This window comes from Salvelinus fontinalis, chromosome 11, assembly GCF_029448725.1.
Source record: "Salvelinus fontinalis isolate EN_2023a chromosome 11, ASM2944872v1, whole genome shotgun sequence".
NCBI classification, from domain to species: domain Eukaryota; kingdom Metazoa; phylum Chordata; class Actinopteri; order Salmoniformes; family Salmonidae; genus Salvelinus; species Salvelinus fontinalis.
Genome location: NC_074675.1, coordinates 26584526 through 26593598, shown reverse-complemented (window position 1 = coordinate 26593598; position 9073 = coordinate 26584526). Strand labels below are relative to the sequence as shown.

The window sequence follows — 9073 nt, the reverse complement described above, 5'->3', positions numbered from 1 at the left end:
TGTGGTTGTTCAGTTAAAACAGTACTGAGCAGTGTACTGTTGACCATGACACCACAGATAGTGATACTGGTGCTCACCGACAGGACCTAGCAAGCTATTGGGCTCCCTGTGCGATGGTTCCATACACATTCTATGGCTTAGTTGGTAGAGCATGGTTTGCTGTCTCTCTGGCCTAGTTTGTGAGTGCTGTTCTGGGGTTATTCTTTAGCTGGTTCAGGCTGTGTCGGTTATTCTTTAGCTGGTTCAGGCTGTGTACCAGGCCTGTGTGTTGATCCAGAGCAGGGCTGTTGTGGTGTTTGGGAGGCTGTGTAACAGGCTTGTTTGGGAGGAGTGCGGTGGCAGTAGGGGCATCTGGGACTGATTTGCTGAGCAGATTCGTGAGCATAGTGCGGACGGACCTACTACACACCCAATAAAAGTCATCCCACAGCATCGGCTGTGTGCGTTGTTGAATGCATTTCATTTGGGCAGGGATTTGACGCGTGTCCAACACACATGACCGTCCACAGTGAACTGAGAAGTCAGATAAGAGAATGGTATTTACATCTAGGCCAAGTGCAACGGATAATTGAAGTGATCAATGACCGCTGACATCACCGCTGGAATATTGAGGTATGGAACAACAAAACATTGATCAAAAACAATATTAGCAATATCAGTCCACTCTGGGCCTTACAATAACATCATGAAGCCTCTAGGCTAGCGCTAATCTATCGATCGTTTTTCACCAACTGACAAGATCTGGCATTAGGTTTGTTAGTGTTACATGATAAAAAAAGTCATCTGGTGGTGACTGAAATCTGTAGACATGAAAATATGAATAGAGAACAAACATTTGAATGGGGGTTATGCTTCTGCCAACGTGCCAGATTCCTACTGAGAATGTATTGGATCAATCACTTCTGTATGAACCAGTATATTACTTGCTGGTTATCCAACAACTTTGACTTGTCGGGTGCAAGTTGGGAAGGAAGAAAATTTAAAAAAAGATCCCTTTCCAGATTTTTGGCTATGACTAGTACCGTCGAGATCAAGAATTTAGGTCTTCTATCAAGAGCAAAGGCAATAACGTAGAACCCTAAAATCAGTTCTGGGATCTTTTTCTCGGCCTTCATTCCAAATGGTTTCAAAATATGAATGCTGGCAGAAAGCATTCAGGGTTGTTGGGCTGAAACAGTTTCTTCTCTCTCCCTAGAAAGATTCTAGTCATTTCATTATTCCGTAACTATGGCTGTGGTGATAAGGTCAGCTGTGGTTTGCAGTATCCTGCAATTCTAGAATAGTTAGGGGAAAAGCAGGAGCCACATAATCCAGAGTGGTTTCGGGTGAGGGACAGTGGTCACGGTAGAGGATCTAGGCTAACGCAGACGCCAGCACATTGTGACATGCTGTAACCTCTTGTAAGGCAAAGTGGGCCAAACGTGTGGCTCATTCTGTGGGTGTCACTATTCATCGTCAAGATCATAATCCGACTAATTTATTCAACACTCATTGAGAATCTCTTTGGCTTGCAAACCTCCCCTGTTTTCCTCCAAACATAATGATGGTAATTATGGCCAAACAGTTCTATTTTTGTTTCATCGGACCAGAGGACATTTCTCCAAAAAAAGTACCATCTTTGTCCCCATGTGCAGTTGCAAACCGTAGTCTGGCTTTTCTATGGCGGTTTTGGAGCAGTCGCTTCTTCCTTGCTGAGCGGCCTTTCAGGTGTCAATATAGGACTCATTTTACTGTGGATATAGATACTTTTGTACCCGTTTCCTCCAGCATCTTCACAAGGTCCTTTGCTGTTGTTCTGGGATTGATTTCCACTTTTTGCACAAAAGTACGTTCATCTCTAGGAGACAAAACACATCTCCTTCCTGAGCGGTATGATGTCTGCGTGGTCCCATGGTGTTTATACTTGTGTTCTATTGTTTGTACAGATGAACGTGGTACCTTCAGGTATTTGGAAATTGCTCCCAAGGATGAACCAGACTTGTGGAGGTCATAATTTGATTTCTGAGGTCTTGGCTGATATCTTTTTTATTTTTCCCATGATGTCAAGCAAAGAGGCACTGAGTTTGAAGGTACACCTTGAAATACACAGCTCAAAAAAATAAAGGGAACACTTAAACAACACAATGTAACTCCAAGTCAATCACACTTCTGTGAAATCAAACTGTCCACTTAGGAAGCAACACTGATTGACAATAAATTTCACATGCTGTTGTGCAAATGGAATAGACAACAGGTGGAAATTATAGGCAATTAGCAAGACACCCCCAATAAAGGAGTGGTTCTGCAGGTGGTGACCACAGACCACCTCTCAGTTCCTATGCTTCCTGACTGATGTTTTGGTCACTTTTGAATGCTGGCGGTGCTTTCACTCTAGTGGTAGCATGAGACGGAGTCTACAACCCACACAAGTGGCTCAGGTAGTGCAGCCACTTGTGGTGCTTACAGCCCAACACATTGCAGGACGTTTGGCATTTGCCAGAGAACACCAAGATTGGCAAATTCGCCACTGGCGCCCTGTGCTCTTCACAGATGAAAGCAGGTTCACGCTGAGCACATGTGACAGACGTGACAGAGTCTGGATACGCCGTGGAGAACGTTCTGCTGCCTGCAACATCCTCCAGCATGACCGGTTTGGCGGTGGGTCAGTCATGGTGTGGGGTGGCATTTCTTTGGGGCGGGCCGCACAGCCCTCCATATGCTCGCCAGAGGTAGCCTGGCTGCCATTAGGTACCGAGATGAGATCCTCAGACCCCTTGTGAGACCATATGCTGGTACGGTTGGCCCTGGGTTCCTCCTAATGCAAGACAATGCTAGACCTCATGTGGCTGGAGTGTGTCAGCAGTTCCTGCAAGAGGAAGGCATTGATGCTATGGACTGGCCCCCCCGTTCCCCAGACCTGAATCCAATTGAGCACATCTGGGACATCATGTCTCACTCCATCCACCAATGCCACGTTGCACCACAGACTGTCCAGGAGTTGGCGGATGCTTTAGTCCAGGTCTGGGAGGAGATCCCTCAGGAGACCATCCGCCACCTCATCAGTAGCATGCCCAGGCGTTGTAGGGAGGTCATACAGGCACGTGGAGGCCACACACACTACTGAGCCTCATTTTGACTTGTTTTAAGGACATTACATCAAAGTTGGATCAGCCTGTAGTGTGGTTTTCCACTTTAATTTTGAGTGTGACTCCAAATCCAGACCTCCATTGATAATTTTTGTGTGATTTTGTTGTCAGCACATTCGGCTATGTAAAGAAAAAAATATTTAAGAAGAATATTTCATTCATTCGGATATAGGATGTGTTATTTTAGTGTTCCCTTTATTTTTTTGAGCAGTGTACATCCACAGGTACACCTCATATTGACTCAAATGATGTCAGCCTATCAGAAGCTTTTAAAGCCATGACATTTTCTGGAATTTTCCAAGCTGTTTAAAGGCACAGTCATCTTAGTGCATGTAAACGTCTGACACACTGGAATTGTGATACAGTGAATTATAAGTGAAATTGTCTGTAAACAATTGTTGGGAAAATGACTTGTGTCAAGCACAAAGCAGATGTCCTAACCGACTTCCCAAAACTATAGTTTGTTAACAAGAAATGTGTGGAGTGGTTGAAACACTTAGGTTGGGAGTAATTGAAACTGGTTTATGTAAACTTCCGACTTCAACTGTACATGCATACACACGCATGTTGCACGCGCACACACACAAATTCATTATCTTTGGGATTTGATCGTTAGGGGGTATTTTTTTTACATAAGATTCACAAGCTCTGTGATTTATCAAGCAGATTGGATCTGATTAGCCAGCTGCTCGTAAATCATGATTTTGGATAGGCTGCTAATTTGGATTTGGCCATCTTAACGCACTACAGTCCAAGAACATTGTGTCGCTTAGCGATTGTGTTAAAAGAAATCTCATAAAAACGTTCTCCCTTTAAATCAGATTCTCTCAAACTACTATTGGAAGGCGGACTGTTTAACTCTCCCATAGTTAAAAAAAAAAAAACTTTGAGAAAGTGGCTCTGTAGCTGTTAACCACTCCAAATAAACCGAGTGAATGTTTGTGGCAGGGTTAACATGGGAAACAACACCACAGGGTTTCACTTATAGCTTGAACACGTCTAATAACTGCATCTTCCCAGGGGACCTCACAGATTATAGCTAGCTGTCCTCCAACAATGAGAATGTGGTCTTCTGTGAGAAAATGATGGTCATGAATGACATCATAGATTTCCCACAATTCCCAGAGGTGGCTCTATACTGGGGTTGTGAGTTTCTCGCATCACTTGACTCATAATAAACATACAGAAAATTAGAATGTTTTCTGTCTTGTGAGTTTGCCAACGCCCCTTATACGCGCATGTGGTGCATCTTTTTGCAGTAAAATAAATTAATGTACAACAAACATAACCAGCTCCACCGTTGCATGAAGTTGGAGATATGGATTGATGCTTGTTTGGACAGGATTTGGAAGACGTATAATATACACTGAGTGTACAAAACATTAGGAACACCTGCTCTTTCCATGACATAGACTGCCCAGGTGTCAGGTGAAAGCTAAGATCCCTTATTGATGTCACTTATTAAATCCACTTCAACCAGTGTAGATGAAGGGTAGGAGACGGTTAAAGAAGGATTTTTAAGCCTTGATACAATTGAGACATGGATTGTGTATGTGAGCCATTCAGTGGGTGAATGGGCAATACAAAAGATTTAAATGCTTTTGAACGGGGTGCCAGACGCACCGGTTTGTGTCAAGAACCGCAACGCTGCTGGGTTTTTCACACAACAGTTTCCTGTGTGTATCAAGAATTGTCCACCACCCAAAGGACATCCAGCCAACGTGACACAACTGTGGGAAGCATTGGAGTCATGGGCCAGCATCCCTGTGGAACACTTTAGCCACCTTGTTGATTCCATGCCCCGGCGAATTGAGGCTGTTCTGAGGACAAAAGCGAGTGGGGGGTGCAACACAATATTAGGGAGTTGTTCTTAATGTTTTGTACACTCAGTGTATGTACACATGTAAACTCAGCATAAAAAGAAAAATCCCTTTTTCAGGACCCTGTCTTTCAAAGATTATTTGTAAAAATCCAAATAACTTCACAGATCTTCATTGTTAAGGGTTTAAACACCGTTTCCCATGCTTGTTCAATGAACCATAAACAATTAATGAACCTGTGGAACGGTCGTTAAGACACTAACAGCTTACAGACGGTAGGCAATTAAGGTCACAGTTACGAAAACTTAGAACACTAAAGAGGCCTTTCTACTGACTGATAAACACCAAAAGAAAGATGCCCAGGGTCCCTGCTCACCTGCGTGAACGTGCCTGCAGCAAGGAGGCATGAGGACTGCAGATGTGGCCAGGGCAATGAATTGCGTGTCTGTACTGTGAGACGCCTAAGACAGCGCTACAGGGAGAAGGGACGGACAGCTGATCGTACTTGCAGTGGCAGACCACGTGTAACAACACCTGCACAGGATTGGTACATCTGAAAATCACAGGTGCAGGATGGCAACAACAACTGCCCGAGTTACACCAGGAAGCACAATCCCTACATCAGTGCTCCCGCTGTCCGCAATAGGCTGAGAGAGGCTGGACTGAGGGCTTGTAGGCCTGTTGTAAGGCAGGTCCCCACCAGACATCACCGGCAACAACGTCGCCTATGGGCACAAACCCACGATCGCTGGACCAGACTGACAAAAAGTGCTCTTCACTGACGAGTCGAGGTTTTGTCTCACCAGGGGTGATGGTCAGATTCACGTTTATCATCGAAGGAATGAGCGTTACACCGAGGCCTGTACTCTGGAGCGGGATTGATTTGGAGGTGGAGGGTCCGTCGTGGTCTGGGGCGGTGTGTCGCAGCATCATCCGACTGAGCTTGTCATTGCAGGCAATCTCAACGCTGTGTGTTACAGGGAAGACATCCTCCTCCCTCATGTGGTACCCTTCCTGCATGCTCATCCTGACATGACCCTCCAGCATGACAATGCCACCAGCCATACTGCTCGTCCTGTGCGCGAATTCCTGCAAGACCGGAAAGTCAGTGTTCTGCCTTGGCCAACGAAGAGCCCGGATCTCAATCCCATTGAGCACGTCTGGAACCTGTTGGATCGGAGGGTGAGGGCTAGGACCATTCCCCCCAGAAATGTGTGGAAACTTGCAGGTGCCTTGGTGGAAGAGTGGGGTAACATCTCACAGCAAGAACTGGCAAATCTGGTGCAGTCCATGAGGAGGAGATGCACTGCAGTACTTAATGCAGCTGGTGGCCACACCAGATACTGACTCTTACTGTTGATTTTGACACCCCTTTGTTCAGGGACACATTATTCCATTTCTGCTAGTCACATGTCTGTGGAACTTGTTCAGTTTATGTCTCAGTTGTTGTATCTTATATTCATACAAATATTTACACATGTTAAGTTCGCTGAAAAAAAAGTCTGTTGACAGTGAGAGGACATTTATTTTTCTGCTGAGTTTATATGTTGCTAGCTGTGCGCATGCCCAGCATTTCTCATCTCTACCATAATAAGCTACATGGATATTTGACTTTGGTCTGTCCAGTCCTACAGCTTGTGACCAAAACCTTATGTGGTTCACAGACCTGGGTTCATATACTATTTGTTTTCAAATACATTAGCTAGGTTTGACTGAACTTGCCTTGCACAATGAAAGCAATAGAATAGTCCTAAAAGTTCAAACCCCACCTGTAAGAAAGAGACCTAGGGCATCAGTCTTGAAAGGATAGCACTGACGACTACGAGATTCCATTCAATTATTTATTCCGTATAAAAAGCCTGAGCTTAATATTTTATCTCTGGCAGAATAATTTCTAAAGCAAAAAGATAGTACCCCTCTCCAAAGACAGAGTAACGTGTAAAAATGTGCTCACTCAGGCACACACATTTGCTCTGCATCGGCCCTACATCCTGCAGCTCTTCATCGTCCCTACCTCCTGTAGCTCTTCATCGTCCCTACCTCCTGCAGCTCTTCATCGGCCCTACCTCCTGCAGCTCTTCATTGGCCCTACCTCCTGCAGCTCTTCATTGGCCCTACCTCCTGCAGCTCTTCATTGGCCCTACCTCCTGCAGCTCTTCATTGGCCCTACCTCCTGCAGCTCTTCATTGGCCCTACCTCCTGCAGCTCTTCATCGGCTCCTACCTCCTGCAGCTCGCTGTACTCCACCACTCTGTCCCGAAGAGAGAAGCTCAAACAACACAGACAAGATGCTAGTTCATGATAGACAATATCTTTGAAACAGTACTACATGTCCAGAGTTGATCAGACTTTGTGTATCATTTATTGATAAGATGTTTTTAACTTTTGATCAAACAAAACAACCGGTCTTTACCGCAGCTACCGCGATTTTAGCCTATAGGCCGAGATCTATGGAAGGTGTAATGTGAACTGTATTGTCAGTAGAGGAGCGATGGGTGCTTCTCCTCCACACCACCCTGCTCATATGCGTTCCAGGCATACTCAATCAAACGGTCAGAAAGTATTTCAAAGAAAGCAAATAATACTTGAACCCAGGTCTGCGGTGGTCCAGTCTGTTCACCAGGCTGGTCCCCCGCTGATTATCCCCTCTCTCTCTCGTCCTGTGTGGTCATTCCTACCATGACTCAGTCTGTCTGCTAGGAATTACCGTTCCCTCCGTGTGGAGTGGAGCAGATTTCGAGGTGACTACACATTGATTAATGACTTGTTGTCTTCAGTACAATCCCCCAGCCTCCCAGGAGAAATTCTGCAGAGAGTTCTTCTCTCACAGGGACATCATCACCATTGTGAGAGCTAGCCTGATGTCACACACAGTCTAACCTTAACCCTAAACCCCCTGACCTCGTGGGGACTAACAAAATGTCCCCAGTTGGTCAAATATTTGTTCAAGTCCCCACAATAATATTTAAACACCACACTGAACCGTTGGTTAACCACACTAAACTATTGGTTAACCACACTAAACTATTGGTTAACCACACTGAACACTGCTTGTTATTAGCCCTCAGTATAAGGGCTTGTTAGCAGCCTTCAGTATAAGGGCTTGTTAGCATCCCTCAGCATAAGGGCTTGTTAGCATCCCTCAGCATAAGGGCTTGTTAGCAGCCCTCAACATAAGGGCTTGTTAGCAGCCCTCAACATAAGGGCTTGTTAGCAGCCCTCAACATAAGGGCTTGTTAGCAGCCCTCAGTATAAGGGCTTGTTAGCAGCCCTCAACGTAAGGGCTTGTTAGCAGCCCTCAACATAAGGGCTTGTTAGCAGCCCTCAGTATAAGGGCATTTGGATACAACCAAGTCAGACCTTATATTTCTGCTTATTGCATATCCATGTTATGTGGATAATATTCCAGTCTATTCTATTTTTCCCAACAAAAGGTCTCACACAGACAGATAGAGCCACAGAAGAGTATAATATGGACAGAAAGAGGATGAAATGGTTACTTGGCATAATCTGTTTGTTCCCCAAGTTATCTCATGTTTTCTCTTGGTAATTCAACCCCATCTCATTCTGTTATTTGCTATCTAAAGTTATTGAAATGTTAATTATTGACAATATTGGAAAAAGTACTCAATTGTCATACTTGAGTAAAAGTAAAGATACCTTAATAGAAAATTACTCAAGTGAAAGTCACCCAGTAAAATATTACTTGAGTAAAAGTCTAAAAGTATTTGGTTTTAAATGTACTTAAGTATCAAAAGTAAATGGAACTGCTAAAATATACTCAAGTATCAAAAGTTAAGGTATAAACCATTTCAAATTCTGTATTTTAAGCAAACCAGACGGCACAATTATTATAATATTTTTATTGATGGATAGCCAGGGACAAACTCCAACACTTAGACATAATTTACAAATGAAGCATTTGTGTTTAGTGAGTCCACCAGATCAGAGGCAGTAGGAATGACCAGGGATGTTCTCTTGATAAGTGTGTGAATTGGACCATTTTCCTGTCAAAATGTAATGAGTACTTTTGGGTGTCAGGGAAAATGTGAGTAAAAGGTACATTATTTTCTTTCGGAATGTAGTAAAGTAAAAGTTGGCAAAAAAGTAAAGTACAGATACCCAAAA

The 9073-nt window shown here is 44.2% G+C and overlaps 1 non-coding gene across 1 annotated transcript; it reads left to right on the top strand.

Annotated features, from left to right (window-relative positions):
• The first annotated feature begins 1 nt into the window (after position 1).
• Positions 2-128, top strand: LOC129866125 (small Cajal body-specific RNA 14). Its single transcript, XR_008761482.1, has one exon. It is a non-coding gene; the product is annotated as a small Cajal body-specific RNA 14 (non-coding RNA).
• The last annotated feature ends 8945 nt before the right edge of the window (positions 129-9073 follow it).